Here is a 21,759-nt window from a genome sequence, read left to right on the forward strand (position 1 = left end):
ACTGCTCTCTGCTCCAACACCAATCCACTCTGCTTCAACTCCTCCCCTTGTCTGATTGAAGCAGGGGGGGTTTATCAGGTGTCCGGCTTCAGGTGCTCTAATTTATTTCAGGTGCTTTAATTAATCTAAAAAAACTTTCTTCCCTCTACAGGGAATAAGGCTCCTTCTAACACTCTCATGCTTTTCAAGTATCCGGGCGGAGTTCCTCTGGGCGGTGTCCACCGACTCCCTTGACGCCTTTGAGGAGCGGTGGGCACTGTCCGAGGTTCTCTGTTCGGTGACCCCGTCTGGTTCCCTCTGTCTGACCCTTTGATTGAGGGGAAGAGCGAGAGACCCCAGCCCTAGCTGTTGCCACTGTGGATACCATCATCACTGTCACCTAGGAGGGGTCCTATCACACGTGGGTGTACGTTCCCCCACCCCACCCCCAAACCACCCACCCCGCAGCCATGCCCATCTTGCCGGGCACTCTCAGGAGAGGAATAATCGGTGACACTGGGCGTGGCACTAGGTAACTCGAGGGGGTGGAAGACCATGAGTGTCGAGGAAGCCCCCCCCGCTCTAGGCCACCAGGTAACTCAGGAGGGTGGAAGACCACGAGTGTCGAGGAAGTCCCCCCGCTCTGGGCCCAGGCTAGCCTGAACACTTCTCCCTCCTGAAGGCTGCTGTGTTATACCTTGTGTTTGCTTTTGTTTTGTTGCATAGTTTTGCTTTATCCTTTTTGGTGATTCTTTGTAAGGGTTACACAAATAAAATTCTTTTCTGCTTCAAATAAACCAAAAACAACACCACTCTCCTGCTGCCCTCTGGCCACGCTGTAGCACAAAAGATAATGTGTTGTCATTCCATTATAAGAGTCCAGTTATACAAAAGGAAGAATCCCAGTCAGGTGTGGCCATGTTTAGGCCTGAAGAACTCCAGCAACTTTGCACTCCTTAACCAGATGCAATTCAAGGTACATTCAATTAAATGGAAATATTCAAGTTATTTGTGTAAGAGAAATTGCCCAAGAACAATTAACAGAGAATCATCCACAGAAGACTGACCGTAGTAGACTACACACATTTAGATAGGAAAGCAATCCATAAAACAATAAACCACAAGTCATATCTAGCCTTTCCAACCTCAGTGATGTAAGCTAAACACATGGAAACCCTACAAAGAATTCACATATATTTATGTAATAAAAATCATTACTTGACATTTTGCCACTAAGAAGCTCTAACAGACATTTAAACTACCTTAACTATCATCTCATTTATTGCATGCTTGCTACAAACATTTAACTATAATCTCTAAAAAATGTCCTAGATATTAGAAACCATTTTCTTTTGAAGTACAACAGCAACAATAGTCTGCTTGCTTTAGTAGACTCACAATGGATGGCTTCTACTTAATGGCTGAGCCTGAGAGCCTTTGTATTTTTAGGCAGTATGATGGGAGTTATTTATTGCCTCAATAGTCCCTCTACTAAAACCAACAGGCCAGCGCAAGGTACAATGCTTCTATTGATTTGCGTCTCTTATTTTAATACACATCACTTTCGCAGATGGAGATATACAAAGGAAGACCTCTAATGAGAATACCTTTAACCACTGCATTATATCATTTCAGACATCAGATATTAGGCAGACATCAGACAGAAACTGAATATGATCTGTTTGCCATTTGTAGATCATGCGGGTTCTCTTGGGTCTTCCTTAATATTGCAGGTCTTAGAAACGTTGCATTTATAGAGATGTTTGGGAGGATGGAACTGATAATAAGGATGTCTGGAAAGGATAGTTTGAGAGGAGGGCTTAGAGGGAAATAACTGAACTCTGGAAACATTCTGGATTGTGAGGTGGAAGGAGCAGAGTGTGGTGAACTATGAATTAAATTTGGTCTCCAACCAACCAGTATATAACTCATGGCTGTATTCAACCCTAGTTATACTTCTGTGAAGATTTCTCTAATGCATAACTCTCTCACACACATCCATTGCAAACAGTTCAACTGGTTTAAGACTGACACCTGATGGGTTTTTTTGAAAAACTGAATTGTCTCACTCATAAAGGCCTGATTACTTGAGCCAGCTTAACTGTCCTGAAACCCCCATTTAACTTTCAACACAATTCAACACATTTAGCTCAGTTTTACCAGGCAGGTTTATAAACGAGTGTCTACATTGGTGTTAAGTGAGGAGGTTTCAATTGATTTAAGTGGTTTTTTTCCCAAATCCAATTACTTCAAAGTCTAAAAAAGGCCAGTAAGGGGAGGTGATTGGGTAGGTCTACACTTCAAATGCTACGAGGGAACAACTGCAGTGCCATTATGTAGCTCAGCAGCGTAGACACTCGCTACAGTGACAGGAGGGGTTTCCCCACCATTGTAGTTAATTCACCTCACTGACAGGCTGTAGCTAGGTTGACAGAAGAATTCTTCCGTCAACCTAGCACTGTCTACAGTTTAGGTTAGGTTGGCATAACTACATCTCTCAAGGGGGCAAGTTTCTCACACGCCTGAGAGATGTAACTATGCCCACATAAATTTTCATTGTAGACCAGCCTGTAAAGTCATAAGATGGCAATGGAAGCGGGAGCTGTTAGGAACTAAGGGTGTGCAGGTAGAGACAAGTGTGGTGTTTGGAGAGCAGGTTTCTGAAAGCTTTACCTGTAGACAGAAAAATGACTATGAATCAACGTCTACAATCTGTGACAAGGAAGAGGAGAAGTTTGAAATCTACACAGAAACCCAGAGAAAGCCAAGGAATTCGAGAAGGGGGAAGCATATTTACAGCATCAGCAGATGATGATCTTGGTGGCAACATTCTGTATGGACTGTAGAGAGAGTGGAAGAGCCAAGAGAGGAGGAAGTTACAGAAAGCAAGGCAGGTGATACTAAAAGGCAGATTATGGATTAGTGGTGGGATTCATGAGAAATAGTCAAAGTCTGCAACATTGTTGCAGAAAAACTGTTCAAATGTGATGATGGGGAGGAGCAGAATAAAAAAAATAACAGCTGGTTTAGGGGACATGGCAGCAACAACAACAGCGACAGAAAGAGGAAACAAAGAGAGTTTGGGGGAAGAATGAAGACAAATTCTGTTTTAATCTTGCTGGAGGTGGGACAGTCAAGAGGAAAGACATCAGAGGAGAGAAAGAGAAACAAAACCATGCCCTAGCTTTCATGTGGATGATGTCAAATGCATACAGCACAGCTGTATAACATTTTTCTTATTTCTGTTGCAAAGTAGTATGTAAAAAAGATTCAGATATTCTGACAATCTCAAGTATCCCTGGGTGTTCATCCATCATCACATTCATTGTACTCAATGTCTGTGAGAACACAATGAGCAGAAACTATTCAATGCTTCATTGAATTATTGCATGTCGGTGTTATCACAGTGTCCATTATATGAAATGAATGTTTTTATTTAATTTTATTTGCCTATTGGATCCTCTCAGCAAGTCAGAACATGGAGCTATAGTTAGATTCTCTTCACATAAAATTCCTGACAGCTCTTAAAATGTCAAGACATGGGAATCTTGTATTCTGTGGTTTCACTTGAATTACAGCTGGAATGAACTAGTTCAAAAATTATTGGTATCCCTGAATATATCATACCTAGCTATAGATAAAGATATGTAAATATTTTGCATAGAGATTTGGCATATCGATGAAAAAATGTAATGTGGTAGTTATTGACAGATTCTGACTTTTTAATGGTAGTCACTGTATTGTCACCAAGCAGGCAATATGTAGATAAAGCAATAAGATGTCCACGCTACTCTTAGTATGTATGTGATAAAGGATAAGTATGTTTTATAAGGATATATCTGTTAGAAACAAAAATAGTGCACACTTATACAGACATATTTCCATCAATTTATCCAAACTTCCACATATGTGGTATTTATGTGTATGCTTGCATTTGAATTAGGGCTGTCAAGAGATTAAAAAAATTAATCACGATTAATCGCACTGTTAAACAATAATAGAATACCATTTATTTAATATATATTTTAGATGTTTTCTACATTTTCAAATATACTGATTTTGATTACAACACAGAACACAAAGTGTACAGTTCTCACTTTATATTTATTTTTATTACAAATATTTGTGCTATAAAAGAAATAGTATTTTTCAATTCACCTAATACAAGTACTGCAATACAATCTCTTTATCATAAAAGTTGAACTTACAAATGTAGAATTATGTAAAAAAAACCCTGCATTCAAAAATAAAACAGTGTAAAACTTTAGAACCTACAAGTCCACTCAATCCTACTTCTTGTTCAGTCAGTCACTCAGACAAACATGTTTGTTTACATTTGCAGGAGATAATGCTGCCTGCTTCTTGTTTACAATGTCACCTGAAAGTGAGAACAGGTGTTCACATGGGACTGTTGTAACCTGCGTAGCAAGATATTTACATGCCAGATTAAAGATTCATATCTGTCTTCATGCTTCAACCACCATTCCAATGGACATGCCTCCACGCTAATGCGGGGTTCTACTCAATAAAAATCCAAAGCAGTGCAGACCAACACATGTTTACTTTCATCATCTGAGTCAGATGCCACCAGGGGAAGGTTGGATTTTCTTTTTTGGTGGTTAGGATTCTGTAGTTTCCACAGCAGAGTGTTGTTCTTTTAAGACTTCTGAAAGCATGCTCCATACCTCGTCCTAATCAGATTTTGGAAGGCACCTCAAATTCTTAAATTTTGGGTCGAGTGCTGTAGCTATCTTTAGAAATCTCACATTGGTACCTTCTTTGCATTTTGTCAAATCTGCAGTGAAAGTGTTCTTAAAAATAAACAATGTGCGCTGGGTCATCATCCAAGACTGCTATAACATGAAATATGGCAGAATGCGGGTAAAACTGAGTAGGAGACATACAATTCTCCCCCAAGAAGTTCAGTCACAAATTAAGTAACACATTATTTTTTTAACGAGAGTCATCAGCATGGAAGCATGTCCTCTGAAATGGTGGCTGAAGCATGAAGGGGCATACGAATGTTTAGCATATCGGACACGTAAATACCTTGCAATGCCAGCGAATGCCTTTTCTCACTTTCAGGTGAAATAAGAAATGGGCAGCATTGTCTCCTATAAATGTAAACAAACTTGTTTCTCTTAGCGATTGGCTGAATAAGAAGTAGGACCGATTTGACTTGTAGGCTCTAAAGTTTATATTGTTCTGTTTTTGAGTGCAGTTACCTAACAAAAAATTAAAATCTACATTTGTAAGTTGCATTTTCATGATAAAGAGACTGCATTATGGTATTGTATGAGGTGAACTGAAAAATACTATTTGTTTTGTTTATCATTTTTACAGTGCAAATATTTATTATAAAATAATATAAAGTGAGCACTGTACACTTTCAGAGTAACAGCCGTGTTAGTCTGTATTCGCAAAAAGAAAAGGAGTACTTGTGGCACCTTAGAGACTAACCAATTTATTTGAGCATAAGCTTTCGTGAGCTACAGCTCACTTCATCGGATGCATACTGTGGAAAATACAGCAGATGTTTTTATACACACAGACCATGAAAAAATGGGTGTTTATCACTACAAACGGTTTTCTCTCCCCCACCCCACTCTCCTGCTGATAATAGCTTATCTAAAGTGATCACTCTCCTTACAATGTGTATCCATATCATACACATTGTAAGGAGTGATCACTTTAGATCACGAAAGCTTATGCTCAAATAAATTGGTTAGTCTCTAAGGTGCCACAAGTACTCCTTTTCTTTTCACTGTACACTTTGTATTCTGTATTGTAATCAAAATCAATATATTTGAACATGTATAAAAACATCCAAAAATATTTAATAAATTTCAATTGGTATTCTATTGTTTAACAGTACGATTAAAACTGCAATTAACCGTGATTAATTTTTTTGAGTTAATCACGTGAGTTAACTGCAATTAATTGACAGACCTAGTTTGAATCCAAACAAATGGCACATATGTGGAGATGACATTCAGGCAGTAAATTCAGTCCATATGATAAGTTGCAGAACCATGTGATAAATTCACTTATGTACCTTTTACCATCTTACCTGCTGTGCCTCCTAATTTATTTCTACCTGGACTTATTCTAACCTTTCAAGCCTCTGAGAAGTTTCAAAGAGCTGCCAAGTTTTAAAAAAATGAACCTGCTTTGAAATGATGTTTCTTCTTTCACACAGAATATGGGATTTCCTCTCCCCTCACAATTATATTGGGGTAAGACTTAGATTGGACAATATTCTGTGCCGGAACAGTGACAGATTAAGGTCTGATACTGTATCTCATGACTAAAACCCTACACAGTTGTTACACCTAAAATGTCTACCTATTTCAAAGTTTGTACCAGTTTATGAGAGATTTTCCATTCACGGAATGTGGAACACCAATAGAACTCGTAAAAATAATCATTCAAAAAAAGAGCACAATGTGTATAAGTGTGATCTCTGTAAATATGCGCTTCCTATCACTGGGAATTCTCCCATTTTCCAGAGGACCACTAGCACTGACTTATGGTCCTAGAAGTTCAAACAGACTGGACCATAAAGTTGAGATGATTTTGTGTGTGTGTGTGTGTGTGTGTATTTATTTATTTTGAGGTCGCTTGGACACATTTTTATATTTTCATCTTATGTTATTACAATTGTTCTAATGGTAATCTTGTATTCCATATTGGAAACTTTTCTTTTTCCTGTAACACATTTGGAATATACAGAATACTTGTTATAATTATTTATTATTTGTATTACAACAGTGCCCAGGAAGAGGGCCCCATTGTTATAGACACCATCCAAATGCTCAGGAAGAGACAGTCCTGCCCCTGTGGGTGAGGAAACGGGCACAGGAAGCTAAAACAACTTGCCCAAAAATCACACAGTGGGAGTGTCAGGAATAAAGCTTTAGGTTTCCTAATCTCCCTTTCCACTGTTTTACCTGCATTTCCACTGTGAGTAAGACACTTAACTTCCTCGATAAGTACTATGCAGCCAGCCACCTTCCATATGAAGGGAATAAATACAAGAATCATGTGACAGCAAGCATGTGACTAAGAATCAGGCATGCTGGGTGAATGGAGGGCAGCCTGAATTCAGTGAAGGGAGAGACTCCAGAAACTGCTTTAAATGTAGGGGGGGGTGTGGGAGGGAGAGTGTAAGTGTCACAAAGGGTCTCAGACGTGGCATTAAAAAAAAATTAAAATCAAGTTGGGTCTGAGGGGTGCACTTAAAACACTGTTTTCCCAAAGCTTCTGTTCTCAGATTATGATAGATCACCCCTGCCCTTTTAAAAAGAGTATTTTAAACACTGAGTCCAGGGAGAGCAGACCTAGGAGTGAATTCTGTATTAAAGATTGGGAAAACAGCCAGAAAAGGACCAGTGGGAGCCTCCACTGAGTAACTCTCCAGAGTTTCTAGGCAGAAGGTCTGGGAGAGAAGCCTGCAGGGAGCAGAAGTTAGCCAGGAGAAAAGCTTCAGCAGGGACAGGGCTAAGAATGCTGCACTAAAGGGGTGAAGGCTGAGTGGAAGATTTGTGATGTTTTGAACTTCACATTAATAAACCAGACCTCCTAAAAAGGAGGAAGTTATTGAGAAAACGCCAACAGTGTGAAGTCTGAATAATGGGGAAATGAAGGGAATACAGGGTCCCAAACCCAGACTAGGAATACAGTGTAGGAAAAATACCAGCTGAAAGTATTTATTCAGAGTCACACTACAACCTAAAAGGACGGAAACAGGAGCATCAATGGGTATCAACTGAAAAATAGGGGCAGCACGCCCAAGACAAGGATTTTATACTGTGGCCTGTTGAGAGGAATGAAAAAGTGTAATGTTTGTACAAAGTGTCAGTTTATTAGTCTTTCTTTCCCCTGCTCTTGTGTACATTATATTTGTACCAAGTCACCTTACATGGAAAACGCAGTCAGCACAAAATGAATAATAACTATAATCAGTAATGCTTTCTCCTTCTCAGCTTCTGCTTGATCCTGCCATGCAGCCATAATCACTTTGGAAATAACAGTTATATCACCAATTGTGACATCACTGCAAAGGGCTGTAAGGATAAGGCATGAATCTGTCAATTAGGAAAACTGGCATAGAACTGGAAATCATGTAAATGACATGAAGAGTGAATATAGTGGGTCAAATTCTGCACACCACTAGCGTCCTGCTGACTCCCTGAATAACACCAGCCTGCATGCACAGTAACCAAGAATATAACCTGCCCCACTACATGTCAAAATTAACCCTAGTGTGAAAGGCTTTCTTTGAACACATGAATTGTTGGGAAACATGAATAATAGGTATGTATCAAACTGACTGAGCTGGCTGCTTGAAAATGAAAGATCAGAGCTCACCAGTTTGCAGTATGAAAAATAAGCTATACTGACAGACAGTGTTGCTATCCAGAGATTTCTACAGTTCAAAGGAAAAGTCAGGGGTAACAAATCACACTAAGCAGCTCACTTTAAAAATGTAGCTTCAGTCATATTGAGGCAGAATTAAAGAGAGACAGAACAAAGACTTCACAGATCTCATAAGCATACAGAAGTCGAGACAGGTCAATTCTGGAACGCTGCTGGAGGTGGGGCCTAGAGATAAAAAGTAGAAAATTGACCAGTCTCAGATCTTAAGGCATTCATGGTAGCAGATGAAAATATCAATTCCTCTGTAAGATTTGCTTTCTTTAGGTACAGCAGGAAGCCTCAGACAAGGAGCCAAGGCTACTGACCCACATTGAAAGCTAAATTAAAATAAAAATTAACTTGAGTGAAATGAGGCCAGAACTAAACGTGACAGAACAGAATGGTTTCACAGGCTTTCCACTTTTAAAGTGGAAGAGAATTTTTTTTTCCACTTAACTAAGCACTTAAGAGGACTTCCGCCACAAAGATGAAAAGTACTACTTACACATCTGACGAAGTGGCTTCTAGTCCACGAAAGCTCATGCCCAAATAAATTGGTTAGTCTCTAAGGTGCCACAAGGACTCCTCGTTGTTTTTCTTGATACAGATTAACACAGCTGCCACTCTGAAAACTAACAAATAGGGTCACTAGAGCCAGAAAAACATGCTGCTATATGTTTTGTGCATATAAAGGTCAAATTTCCATGTTTCACTAGCAGCTGGGTGTTCCTTTTACAGATTGTAGTGAATCCATCATGTGAGTTTCCTGCATTTTATTGTTGAGTGTGTGTTTTTGCACCTTTCCATGTCCTCACTGCCGGTTAAAGAGTTGTTATTCCTGGTTCACAATTGTTGTAAATTACATCTATTTCAACTGCAATAATGGAACAGAACGAGGGAATCAACAGGAACCCCCCAATACCTGCTAATGACCTGATCTCACCATCTAGGGGTATGTTAAATACATTTGTGCTCAGGCAAGTTGTGTCAAGCCAACACATTTCCTTTCAATTCATTGATCAGGACACACAGGTGGATGAAAGACAGACACAGTAATGGATTTAAGTGGTAGGCCACAACTTTAACAACTCAACAATGGGGAGGAGTGCTGTGAGCCCACCTCCTCTCATGTACCAGACATTTAAGTGGGTCCAGTGCAATGTTATAGGGCTCCCACCATAACTAATAACTCAGGCTTGAGCCTCTGCCACTCCCAACAGAAGGTAGTCCAATAAAAGATATTACCTCATCCACTTGTCTCTCTAACTGCTAGGACTCAGCTGACACCTGAATGGTCTTGCCTGTTCTCTAAGAGGTGGGTAGAAGGTAACAGAAGATAATTCAGGTCTCCCATTCCCCTTGCAGGGAAACATTCCCCAGAGAAATCCTGGGTTTCATTTTCCTCTGAGACCTGGCCCTTTTATCCTTTATCCACACAGAACACTAGCTGCAAGTTGCCATGGGTACAACATTCCTATATTAGCTCCTGTGGTGGGGCAGTGCCCTATCCCCAGGCCAGATTGGGCTACAGCAGGCCAGGGTGGCTGCGCAGACAGGCAACCAATCAGAGAGGGTCTGCAGGGAGCCAATCAGAGGCGAGCAAGAGGCAACCAATCAGGGCCAGGCTGGGGCCTATATAAGAGGCAAGAGGCAGTCAGTCTCTCCCAGACCTTCAAGGGAGAAGGTCTGTCTCCTGAGTGAAGGAGACCTGCACCCAGGACAGGGTAGTGCTGGGCAGGCTTGGGGGAGCTGAGGCGAGCTCCAGCCCAATACCTGCCAGGCTGCAGGCCCTTATAGAAGGGCGTGCAAGGGGGCTGAAGAGGAAGCAGCCCAGGGAGGAGAGGTGGATAAGGGGAGCGAAGGAGGGCAGGGAGGCTGCCACCAGAGGGTCCTTGGGCCGGGACCCAGAGTAGAGGGCCAGCCTGGATTCTCCCCCCTTGTACTACACCTGGCAGTTAGAAATGGCCATAATGGACTGCACCTGACCCCAATAGAAGGGATTAGACTTTGGGGATGTGGCTGGCCACTGCGGCTCGGGTGAAAAGAAAAGACGGCTGTTAAGCCCCCACCCCGGAAGGGGGTGAGCATGGACTACCGTCCTGAAGAAGACACAGCAAGAAAGGAGCAACGCGGGTCCAGATGCCAACGGAGGGTGAGAGACGGATGGGACACCACCAGTGGAGGGCACTCCACATGGACTGAGCTAATTCCCAGAGGTACCAACAGGAGGCACCACCGGTGCGAGTCCCAACCCTGTCATAGCTCCTAACAGTAAAATTCCTATTATTTCTCATTGTAACCTGATCTCTGCCTCTACAATGCTGTTGGAAAGGCAAACAAAAAAACAACCTCTGGTCCTCTGCCAATTTGGTTTCCTGATCCCCCCCAAACCAGACAAATGGTCAGACTCGCAGCACCATGTAAACAGCTCAATATGTATCTCTCCCACAGAGAGGGAAGACAGGCAGGGCAACAATAGTGGGAAGATGACCCCCAGACACCTGGAGAGGCTTTAAATTCAGGGGAGGAAGCTGTGGGAGCCAATCAGTACCTCTAAAACCCTCCCTGCCTAGCTGGCCAATGAGAGGCAGAGAAGCCCCTTCCCCATGCATATTCCTACATGCACTCTGAGGTACAAAAAGGGGGCTAATGCTCAGAAACATTTGAGGCCGAACTCTCTCCTCATCTTCCCAGGAGTTGGCCGTCCCTTTTCTGGTCTGACCAAACTCAACACTTCTGATACAGGGAGGGGTACTTACACTGATGGCTCATGAGGGGTCCATTGCACACTGAAATAAGATAAGACTGTTATTGAATTCAATAACCATTGAACCAGGCCCTAGCTGAATTTTTCTTTTAAAAAAAAACAAAAAAACCCCAAAGCAAATATTGGCATCTACAGACCATGGGCTTTCAAATTGGCGTGTGGCATGTACAGATGGAATCAGGAAGAAAAAAAATCTATTGTACAACCAAGGGGATAAGAATATTATATGGAGTAAAGTTTCGTCTTACAGTATCTGAATGTTAAATTCTACTGTTTCCAAGATTTTGTAAACTTGTAGTATTGGCAATGAAATTTTTATTTCAAGAGTTATAACTTTAGCAATTAAGAAGGATAAGGATAATGGAGCAGAAATAAGAAATATAGACCTATCCTAAGGCTATTAAATAACGAAATCATTAACACTGAACCTGAAAATCTTCAAAAAGGACTGTGATAGTTGGGAGAGAGAGGGCAACTCAGACACAGTGACTTAGCCACAATAATAATGTGATTGATTAAAGACTAGCCATAACATTAAATACACTATTCAGGAAACCAAATTATTTGTGGACATCTATGGTAAAATATTATAACAGGCAGTGAAAGCCACTGGCAGAGAATGTAGCAACAGCAAAACTCTGCTTCTAGCAAAACAGACAGGTTAAAAAAATCAGTGTTGCTCTGCTGTAGAGGGAAAGATCTATAAAGACTTGGGCTATCTTTAGAGACAGTGACAGACAGTATACTGCACGTAAAACAAGGTCAGGTATTCCAGTAAAAAGCATGTTCAGTCTAGCAGTTGTCTCATCTTTTATTAAGACTCATCAACCTGAACCAGGAGTAGACTAATGAGTAGATCTGGTTGGAAAATCTCCAACATGATGATTTTCTAACAGACAATGCAGATTTGTCTCAATTGAAATGCTTTAGACAGACTATTTGATTTTCACGAACTTGCAATCTGCCTGTTTTTATGCCAGTTCATCCACCCCTCTCCTCAGCACAGCCCAGGCTTCTAGTCAGTCTGAACAGGAGCTGAAAGCCTAGGAGCTCAGGCTCCCAAGCTCCTAATCTTTCAGAACATAATGGCCACACCAATGGTCAGTCTAGCCCAGTATCCTGTCGGACAGTGGCCAACGCCAGGTGCTTCAAAAGGAATGAACAGAACAGGGCAATTATCAAGTGATCCAGCCCCTGTAGTCCACTCCCAGCTTCTGGCTCAGAAAACTAGGGACACTTAAAGCAGGGGGTTTCATCCCAGACCATTTTGGCTAACCACCACTGATGGACCTCTTCTCCATGAACTTACCTAATTTTTTTGAACCCACTTATACTTTTGGCCTTCACAACATCCCCGGCAAAGAGTTCCACAAGCTGATTGTGCATTGTGTGAAGTAGTACTTCTGTGTGTGCGTGTGTTAAACCTGCTGCCTATTAATTTCATTGGGTGATTGCTGGTTCTTGTGTTATGCGAAGGAGTAAATAACACTTCCTTATTTACTTTCTCCACACCATTATTGATTTTTATAGATCTCTTCCCCCTTAGTCATCTCTTTTCCAAGCTGAAGTGTCCAAGTCTTTTTTTAAAATCTGTCACATGGAAGCTATTCCCTATCCTTAATTTTTGTTGTCCTTTTCCATACCTCTTCCAATTCTAATATATATTTTTTGAGATGGGTCTTCTAGAACTGCATGCAATATTCAAGGTGTGGGCATACCATGTATTTATATAGGGGTATTATGACAGTAATTGTCCCTTTCCTAATGGTTCCTAACATTGTTAGCATTGGTGACTGCTGCTCGTCATTGAGCAGATGTTTTTCAGAGATCTATCCACAATGACACCACTCAAGAAAAATCTTGGAAATAGCCAACTTAGATACCATCATTTTTGGTATGTATAGTTGGGATTCTGTTTTCCAATGTGCATTACTTTGCATTTATCACCATTGTATTTCATCTACCACTTTGCAACCTCTTCACAGTAAGCTTTGAACTTAACCATCTTGAGTAATTTTGTATCATCTGCAAATTTCCCCACTGCTTAAAGCTAGAACATTCATTTTCAAACCTCAATATCATTAGATATCAGCAAACAAAGCAGGACAGAATGTCTTCTCCTACCAAAACTTTTGTATCATTCCAATATATAAAAAAGTTGTTTTATTAGAAAAATGCACTATAGGTGTGTGTATAAATATAGTATAATACATTAGTCTGTGTGTATATGCAAAGCTACCTGTTAAAGTAAGGCTAGGTGTTAGTCTGGAAGATACACAAATAAACAAACGGGCCTGCATGCAAGTTTTGGAGTGTGTGTGAACATACTGATCAATCTCACGCCCACCACATACACATTTCAAGCTAAAAGAAAAGGAATATTTGTGGCACCTTAGACTAACATTTATTTGAGCATAAGCTTTTCATCTGATGCTTACAGTGGAAAATAGTGGGGAGATTTATATACACAGAGAACATGAAACAATTGTGTTATCATACACACTGTAACGAGTGATTTGGTAAGGTGAGCTATTACCATCCGGGTGGGGGTAGGGGTGCAGGAAGAGAGAACCTCTTGTAGTAATAATCAAGGTGGGCCATTTCCAGCAGTTGGCAAGAACATGGGGGGAATAAACATGGGGGAATAGTTTTACTTTGTGTAATGACACATCCAGTCTTTATATAAGCCTAATGTAATGGTGTCCAGTTTGCAAATTAATTCCAATTCAGCAGTCTCTCATTGGAATCTGGTTTTGAAGTTTTTTGTTAAAGAATTGCCACTTTTCAGTCTGTAATCAAGTGACCAAAGAGATCGAAGTGTTCTCCGACTAGTTTTTGAATGTTATAATTCTTGACGTCTGATTTGTGTCCATTTATTCTTTTATGTAGAAACTGTCCAGTTTGGCCAATGTACATGGCAGAGGGGCATTGCTGGCATATCACATTGGTAGATGTGTAAGTGAATGAGCCTCTGATAGGGTGGCTGGTGTGATTAGGCCTTATGATGTCCCCTGAATAGATATGCGGACACATTTCAAGCTGTTAGTAGATCATAGTTTAAAGATTTGACACACTGAAATGGCAAGAAAATGAAAATCTGTATCTGAATATGTTTCAGAACACAAAGTACTTGAAAGTTTAAAAAAAACAAACTACAACCCAAAACAGGAAAAAAGGATGAAGTTGAATGTATGCACTGCAAATGGTATCGCACACTTATTAAAAATATGTATAGGCTAACAGTTCTAAATCTGCACCAGTAAACTGTTTATTCAAATGAATGAGGGAATTAAATATATTGTTAAACGCAGGTGGCATTGTGTTTTGAGTTCTCTAGCAAGCCTCACAGACTTCTGTTCAAAGCATTTATCTACTGAATACTTTTTTCCCCTGTCCTTTCATCCACCAAAATAAACCCCCATATTTACCGAGAAAATTTTTGCACCTTTACCTCTTAGTTGTTGTAGTAATAAACATTGATAAATTCCTGGGAAAAAATAAGTTCCTTAAGGATAAGGGAGGCGGCAGACCCCAAAAAGGTTTGAGTGAAGCTTGTAGAGCATGTAGTCTCAAAATAGCTTGATAGGAAACTGTCCACGGAGCAGGACCTGAAAGATCTGTGAAAGAAGGGAAAGGAACTGGAGCAAGAAGGAAGGGACTGAAGTCCACTGGCTGTGAGGGGAATCAGTGTCAGCAGTGTCTTACTTGCTTTTCTAATCCACAAAGAAAGGGTTACAAAAAAGCATATGGGATAGTCTAATTATCAGTTCACTGAACTTGCAAATCAGACTGATGCCTAGTTAATAATTTCAGTAACCCAGGGATAAATTACAGGAACAATATTGGTTTATCTATATTAATGATCTAAAAGAGGTGAGCAATAATGTGGTAAACTCTACCAAGGACAAAAAATGTTAGGTTAATTTAATCTCAGGAAGCTTTGTAAGCAACTCCAGAAGGACTTGAAACTAGGTTAACAATGTCGTATTGCCAGAAGAAATTCAACATAAAGGAATCCAAGGTGCAGTAGAACCTCATGAGTTACAGAGTTACGACCTGACCAGCCACACACCTCCTTGGAACCAGAAGTACACAATCAGGCAGCAGAGACCAAAAAAAAGCAAATGTAAACTACTTAAAAAAAAATTGACAAAGGAAACTGTTTCTGTGCTTGTTTCATTTAAATTAAGATGGCTAGAAGCAGCATTTTTTCTCCTGCATAGTAAAGTTTCAAAGCTGTATTTAGTCAGCATTCAGTTGTAAACTTTTGAAAGAACCAGCATAACTGTTTTTTTCAGAGTTACAAAAAATTTCTATTCCTGAGGTGTTCGTAACTCTGAGGTTCTACTGTAATGCAGAGTGGAGGAAGGAATTCAACTATTTATACATACGGATGGGTTCTGAAATACTTGCATCTTCACAGGAAAATCAGCTAGAAATCATTATGGCTAGCTCAATGAATGTCAATACACAGTGCAGGTCAGAAAAACATGTAAGATGCTAGTCTATATTAGAGTAAAAAACTTTAGTGATAATACCTTTAAGGTAATTTAAGTAAATATTTACTGAAGAATAAATCCTGAAATCATTACTTAGGCAACATTTTATCAACTTAAAGGGACTTCAAGATTTAGCCAATTTGCAATGGTGACCCTTAAACTTGTCAGTTGCCTTAGATTACTGAAAATGCTGAAGTAACATTTTTAGTTCTCTTTTCTAAATTTGCTAATTGTGACTTAACTAGATAAGGGATCTGTATTTGCAGTGTTCCTTATCACATCCTAAGTAGCCATATAAAGGAACTCCAGTCTCCATATAAAAGATGTTCTGATCACTATTTCTAATTATGTTTAATATGGTGATCACTTAGAAAACTTGCAAATTTCACCTTTGAAGATTACCTCAAACTGAATTATTCCCAAGGATGTCAGTATAGGATGTATCCACCTAAGGCAAAACTAGTTTTTAATGGTGACCACTGTACATTAACCACCACTTTTCAAGATGCTTTTTTAAAAAAAATCTTAATCTTTTTTAGTATGTCCATTTGAAAAAAGGGCTAGTTGTCCATCTTGGTGGAAAGAAGAAAGTGCAAAGATGCATTGTAGTAGTAAATACAGTACGGCCAACCCCGAAAAGGTTCACCCTTTCCACCGTGAATGAACCCTTCCCACCAGTCATGAGTGGGAAGGGCTTAAAAATTAGATTTTAAAAAATTGCAGGGTTTTTTTATTTGCCTTCTGTTCTTTGTACTTTTAGGATTCGTATTTTCAAGCTTTTTCTCCACAAGAATGAGGGCTAGAAAAGTACTTTTAAAAAGAGGAGTACTTGTGGCACCTTAGAGACTAACAAATTTATTAGAGCATAACCTTTTGTGAGCTACAGCTCACTTCATCGGATGCATACAGTAGAAAATATAGTGGGGAGATTTTATATACACAGAACATGAAACAATGGGTTTTACCATACAGACTGTAACAAGAGTGATCAGGAAAGGCGAGCTATTACCAGCAGGAGAGCAGGGTGGGGGTTGAACCTTTTGTAGTGATAATCAAGTGGGCCATTTCCAGCAGTTTACAAGAACAGTAGGAGGGGAAATAAACTATTTCCCCTTAGTTTATTTCCCCTCCTACTGTTCTTGTAAACTGCTGGAAATGGCCCACCTTGATTATCACTACAAAAGGTTCACCCCTTTAAGGGAATGTGATATATGCCAGCAATGCTCCTCTGCCATGTACCTTGGCCAAACCAGACAGTCTCTACACAAAAGAATAAATGGACACAAATCTGACATCAGGAATTATAACATTCAAAAACCAGTAGGAGAACACTTCAATCTCCCTGATCACTCAATAACAGACTTAAGTGGCAATTCAACAAAAAAAAAAAAACCCTTCAAAAACAGACTCCAGTGTGAAACTACAGAACTGGAATTAATTTGCAAATTGGACACCACCAAATTAGGCCTGAATAAAGACTGGGAGTGGTTGGGTCATTACTAATTTCCCCCTACTGTTACTCATACCTTCTTGTCAACTGTTTGACATGGGCCACTCTCATTACCACTACAAAAAAGTGATTTTTCCCTCCCCCTTGGTATCCTACTGTTAATTGAATTGTCTCCTTTTAGACTGACCTCCCACTTGGTAAGGCAACTCCCATCTTTTAATGTGCTCTGTATATATCAGCTACTGTATTTTCCACTCCATGCACCTGATGAAGTGGGTTTTAGCCCACAAAAGCTTATGCCCAAATAAATTTGTTAGTCTCTAAGGTGCTACAATTGTTTTTGATAACCTAAAATAAAATTTTAAGGGTAATCAATCCTTGTGTTGCAAGGTATAATTTGATCACAAACTGGTGAGAAAAAAAATCCTCCTGTGCATTAAAGTAACCACTGTGGAAAAAGTCCCAAGCCTGTATTGGTGGGTCCCGTGCTTCTGGGTGGTTTCAGTGGCCTCAAAGGGACCTCCCTTTCTCAGTGTAGTGGCAAGAGTCACAGCCTATTGAGTTACTTTAATCACCAGCCAGTATGGGAGATGGAAAGGGGGTATACCCCACAGTCTCTGTTGCTCCGTAGAGCTCAGTAGGCACAGTTCGGCCTCCTGCCTGGACCGAGTCCTGCTTCCCTGCTCCAGGGGATCTCTGTAGAGTATTGGGGGCAGGGAGGAGTGGGGGGACCTGGGCCTGCCCTCTACTTCAGGTTCAGTCCAGGGACCCTAATGGTAGCAGCTGTTGGTGGCTTTCCCTTCACCACTGACACAGCTTTGATTCCGTGGGCCACTTCCCCTGTGGTCCCCTTTTCCTAGCTTCACCCTCACCTCAGGATTCAGCAATGCTGCCTCTCTTCCAGCTCGTTTCACCTCAGCATCCTGGAGGGCATTAGAAGGAGAGCTTTTAAACAGTGTAAGTGAGACCTTGATTGGTTCCAGCTGTCTCCATTAGCCTAATGGCCTTAACTGGTTAAATGGTTAATTAGTGCCAGGTGTCTTAATTGGCCTGGAGTAGCCTTTGTTTGGCTATCCAGGGAACAAGGGCCTGCTCATTCTGAAGGCTGATATACCTGCCTTCCAGCACTCACTCATTCTTTTGGTCTGAATCTGTCACACCACATATGCTGCATTGCATAAACGTTTACCTCTTTTTCTATCCATGCTATGGAAATAGTGATTAATATTAATGAGGGGATACTTAGCTGCTATCCCAGGCACTCATTTCAGTATCATACACCAGACCTGCCCCTTTAGGTAGCTGCTGAGACACATCAATGTAATGTATTAGCCAAGTCTACATTGGTTGTCTCTCTAGGTAGTCAATTGGTTTTTGTATATTCCTTGCTCCCACCCTCCCATGTAATCTCTAATAGTCATATCAAAAGATTAGTGTCTGTTGGTGCTTTGAGAGTTGAAGTCTCATTTTAGACTTAAAATTTACCTGTCAGTAGCAGACCATTATGTGGTCAAAACTTTTAATCCCATTAATGTTATTGCTTTATTAATCTTTTCTTCTGCTTAATTAGTCCTTTTCATATGCTGATTCAACTATTATTCTGTTTACCCTTTTAATCTTACATTAATACTTCTGCTCTGCTCCACCTAACTTGCTTCATTTTTTCAAAAGTCTAGTTTATTCCATGTACTACACTAATCCTGAAAAGAAATAAAATTTGTTTTAAAAATAAAACCTTAATGTAATCTATCACTTTTCATACTACATTACTTTGGATATCAGAGTATTAAGTTACCTTATCTGGGGTTTATAATGCATAAAGACACATTTTTGTGAATGTGTTCTCCAGAAGTGTCATAAAATTTTATGTTGACCAAAGAGATATTTCCTTCATTCCTAACAGATATATGATCTTAATTCAGTTTCATTTGCTGCATTGGACATGTATTAGAAATGAAAAACATCTCACTTGGTCAACATGCAAAATTTCATGGTAACTTTTTCATCCAGTCCTGATACTGAATACAAAGTTTATGGTTAAGATTAGCTGTCTTTTTTTAAAAAAAAATTACTATGTTCAGCTAAGTTTTGTTTATAAATGAGAATTTTAAATGAATAGATTGTGTAGTACTTAAGAAAAAAGAAATTTGGAGAGGATATTTTCATTATGCCGAGAAACATTATTGCAATCTGCTAGATGGGTGGATACTTGCGATAAGACTAGTTGGATATTTCACATTTGACAATTCATTCTTCAACAAATTTATATATTTGTGTTCACAGAACTGTCTGCTAGTTTATTTTATTTTATTTTATTTTTTTTTTGGCAGGACGTATTTGTTATCTGAAATATTATTCAAACAAAATAAAATTAAAAATTGCCAAATATTTTTGTGATTATTTCCTTGTCTGTATGTTGCAGTTTGAGTATTTGATAGTTAAAATTCAGGTTGTTTTGATTGGTTTAAGTTGGATATACAAGGTAGAGGGCTGGTTTTTTACCCAGGGGAGGCAAACAGTTGTTATATGTAATATTTGTATCTAAGCACTGAATCTACCAATCAAATGAAAATACCACAAATCAGAAAATAAAAAATGAGGAGTCCTTGTGGCACCTTAGACTAACAAATTTATTTGGGCATAAGCTTTTGTGGGCTAGAACCCACTTCATCAGATGTATGAAGTGAAAGATAAGAGAAGCAGGTATAAATACATAAAAGGATGTGGGTTGCTTTACCAAGTGTTAGGTCAGTCTAACAAGATAAATCAATTGACAGCAGGATACCAATGGAGGAGAAATAACTCCATTCATGGATTCACCAAGGGCAAGTCATGCCTAACTAATCTAATTGCCTTCTATGATGAGATAACTGGCTCTGTGGATGAGGGGAAAGTGGTGGACATGTTGTTCCTTGACTTTAGCAAAGCTTTTGACAAGGTCTCCCACAGTATTCTTGCCAGTAAGTTAAAGTAGTATGGGCTGGATGAATGGACTATAAGATGGATAGAAAGCTGGCTAGTTTGTTGGGCTCAACAGGTAGTGATCAATGGCTCCATATCTAGTTGGCAGCCGGTATCAAGTGGAGTGCACAAGGGTCAGTCCTCTGGCCGGTTTTGTTCAATATCTTCATAAATGATCTGGAGGATGGTGTGGATTGCACCCTCAGCAAGTTTGCAGATGACACTAAACTGGGAGGAGAGTAGATACACTGGAGGGTAGGGGTAGGATACAGAGGGCCCTAGACAAATTAGAGGATTGGGCTAAAAGAAATCTGATGAGGTTCAAGAAGGACAAGTGCAGAGTCCTGCACTTAGGACGGAAGAACCCCATGCACCGCTACAGACTAGGGACCAAATGGCTCGGCAGCAGTTCTGCGGAAAAGGACCTAGGGGATACAGTGGACGAGAAGCTGGATATGAGTCAGCAGTGTGCCCTTGTTGCCAAGAAGGCCAATGGCATTTTGGGATGTATACGTAGGGTCATTGCCAGCAGATCGAGGGACGTGATCATTCCCCTCTATTCGACATTGGTGAGGCCTCATCTGGAGTACTGTGTCCAGTTTTGGGCCCCACACTACAAGAAGGATGTGGAAAAATTGGAAAGCGTCCAGCAGAGGGCAACAAAAGGGGACTGGAACACAAAAAGGGGACTGGAACACATGACTTATGAGGAGAGGCTGAGGGAACTGGGGATGTTTAGTCCTCAGAAGAGAAGAATGAGGGGGGATTTGATAGCTTCTTTCAACTACCTGAAAGGGGGTTCCAAAGAGGATGGCTCTAGACTGTTCTCAGTGGTAGCAGATGACAGAACAAGGAGTAACGGTCTCAAGTTGCAGCAGGGGAGATTTAGGTTGGATATTAGGAAAAACGTTTTCACTAGGAGGGTGGTGAAATACTGGAATGCGTTACCTAGGGAGGTGGTGGAATCTCCTTTTTAGATATTTTTAAGGTCAGGCTTGACAAAGCCCTGGCTGGGATTTAGTTGGGGATCGGTCTTGCTTTGAGCAGGGGGTTGGACTAGATGACCTCCTGAGGTCCCTTCCAACCCTGATATTCTATGATTATAGATGGATGACTCAGTCCCCCTGAGGAGAGAGTCACCGACCACCACCACCCGCCTCCTCCTCTTGGGAGCAGTGGTCGTGGAACCACCATCCCTAGGACAGTGCATCTCATGCCTTCCAATCGGCGGAGTCTCCTTGTCCCTTCCCTCAGATTTATCATCTAGTCCACTCTCCGCATTAGTAGCTGTGGAGAGAACATGAAAATGGTTGCTTACCTGTATCTGTGCTGCTGGTACATGGACGCTCCCTTTTCTTCTTCTGGAGGTCACATGCTGCCAAATTTCTTCAGTTTTTCCAGTACTTTAATTTGTTTAAAACACTGTAGTGATTTCAAGGAATGACAAGGATGTGCATCTGTAACACTTGATTGTGCAGACAATGAAATCACAAGTGAAATGAACATTTATAACTTTAAAGTTTTCTGGTTTTAGTGAAGGCTGCAAATTAACATCTTATCTAAAAGAAAAAAAATAGCCTATCAAGTTAAAGAGCAATTTTCCAGAATCTAAGCAGATAAAAAATAAACAATATATATTCATTTGCTGTAAAGCACTACAGTATGTTGAATAGCTTTTAAAATAA

This window comes from Lepidochelys kempii, chromosome 5, assembly GCF_965140265.1.
Source record: "Lepidochelys kempii isolate rLepKem1 chromosome 5, rLepKem1.hap2, whole genome shotgun sequence".
In the NCBI taxonomy this organism is placed as follows: domain Eukaryota; kingdom Metazoa; phylum Chordata; order Testudines; family Cheloniidae; genus Lepidochelys; species Lepidochelys kempii.